Source organism: Pygocentrus nattereri, chromosome 10, assembly GCF_015220715.1.
Source record: "Pygocentrus nattereri isolate fPygNat1 chromosome 10, fPygNat1.pri, whole genome shotgun sequence".
In the NCBI taxonomy this organism is placed as follows: domain Eukaryota; kingdom Metazoa; phylum Chordata; class Actinopteri; order Characiformes; family Serrasalmidae; genus Pygocentrus; species Pygocentrus nattereri.
Window position 1 is genome coordinate 13,165,008 of NC_051220.1, and position 2,073 is coordinate 13,167,080.

The 2,073-nt window shown below is 40.5% G+C and overlaps 1 long non-coding RNA gene across 1 annotated transcript; it reads left to right on the forward strand.

The window, feature by feature from the left end:
• Window positions 1-279: 279 nt before the first annotated feature.
• LOC119264171 lies at window positions 280-1,838 on the forward strand. Its single transcript, XR_005130840.1, has 3 exons — window positions 280-609; window positions 694-845; window positions 1,521-1,838. It is a non-coding gene; the product is annotated as an uncharacterized LOC119264171 (long non-coding RNA).
• The last annotated feature ends 235 nt before the right edge of the window (window positions 1,839-2,073 follow it).

Genomic DNA, 2,073 nt, shown 5'->3' on the forward strand with positions numbered 1-2,073 from the left:
GAACAGACATAAATGATGGGAGAGACGATGTTGTCTCTCCTCTTGTGATAATCGGGATGAGTCACACAGCATTATTGCCAATGATATTAACTGATCCAAACTTAAATCTTCATCCCTGCTAGCAAGTTCATTAAGGATTTCTGGTTTCAATCCTTGCCTGAATGTCACCAAAAGGGCAGCTTCATTCCAGCCACTGCTGGCAGCGAGAGTTCTGAACTCTAAGGCGTACTCTACCACATGTAGCAGGTGGGGTTTTGCGACTCCACCTACGTTGCTTGTGAAGCTGCGTGGCCGCGTTTAAATTACTGGGCGGCCCCTTTGTACCCTATATATGGGCAGGGGGACGACTACTTTTGGTGCGCTTCCTGTCCCCCCTCCTTTCTGCTGTGACTTCCGTGCCGGCAGCGTTCAGCGTGGAGTTTAGCGTGACTGTTTGGATTACTTCTCATGAGTTTAAGGTATCTGTTCACAGCATTACGGGATAACGTGGTAGTTGGCTTAATTACTAACTCCTCGTATTTGTTTGTAGTCGCGGGCTCGTATTCGATTGCCGGCTCAGCGCTGTGGTATGCATCTCTGATGTTGCCTGGGCACTTTCACTTTAGAAAGGTAATTTCTGCCTGTTTCCTTTTATATATGTTCTGGCAGTGAGTACAGCTTTTGGCTAACCTTATTTCTTGGGTGGTGGGATAGTGTTAGTGATTGTGCTGCCTTGCTGCGGGCATTGTCTGCTGGAGCTGTTTGCTGTAGCCATTGTCAGCTGGAGCTGCTGTGTGTTATTACCTGCTGCTGTCTGCTGTGGCCATTGTTTGCTGTGGCTGCTGGCAGAAATTGATGCTGTGCTGGTAAGTATGCAAGCTGCATTGACTTTTAAATCAAATATTAACTAAATTTATGGTAATTCTGTGTATTGTTTTAGGTTTTATTGTCCAGATTGTGCGGACTGATTTCAGCTCCTCACGGTGCTGCTGTTTTGCCTGGGTTTATTTAAGTTTTTTTGGTGTTGCATTAAGTTTTGTTTTGTTTAGTTATTTTGAGTTATTCTGGTTTTGGTTTTCTTTTCTACTTTCTTATCTTAATTTTGTTTTTTTGTTATTTTGTGGGGTTAAGGTTTGTGATTAATTTAATTTTTACTTTATTGTTCATTGGTTATTTTTGAGTTGCTAATTTTGCTTGTTTTTGATTTCTATCCTGATTTATTAATTTGAATTTGCTTTGGCTTAATTTTGAGGTTTAATCCTGATTTACTAATTTTGCTTGTTTTTTGATCTCTATCCTGATTTATTAATTTGGATCTGTTTTGGCTTAATTTTGGGGTTTATTCCTGATTTACTTCTCTGGGTTGTTTTTTTTTTCTTTTGTTTAACTGATTTTGGTATGTTTGCTTTATTTGTTGGCTTACTTTAACAACTTTATTTTGTTTTTTTATTTTTTGAAGAACCAGCAGAACTGTATGGGAGCACGGGATCCCCTTCTTGGCTGTGTTTTTTTTAAAATCTTTTTGTCTCTTTGTTGGATAGGAGCTGGGGGCCAAGCATCTGACTTGGGGATGTGGAATTCTATTCACCTTTCCTGTAGTGTGGAGCACGTTGGGTGTGATTGAGATGTGTGGCACTGACATGTGTGGTTTGTAGTGTAGAGGATATTCCTATCCCTGTACTTCCTTCGGTCGTGGTAAGCCCTTAACCCAGTTCCTTCCTAAATTGTTACTGGTAGTTTAAATAAATTATTGCTAGTTCTTTTTTTTATATTGATTCTCCAAGAAGGGAATTCCTGGTCTGCCTGGTGGAAAAGATGTTTTAAAATAATTGTCAATAAATCTCTATTAAATGATTGTACCCCGTCTCTGGCCTTTGAGTGTGTTGAACCTGGGTGTCTTTTCTTCTCTAGGCCTTAAGTGCCATTTTTTTTCTTAGAGGTGAAATCACCTCTAGGTGGCGTAGTCGTGCATTAACAAAATTTACGCCGCTCTGCCACACACAGAATGTGATCCCTGTCGTAACTGGGCTAAACGTTCTCCACTCACTTTTCCCTCATAGGGGTGATCAAAAACGAGTCTGAATTCCTTCAAAA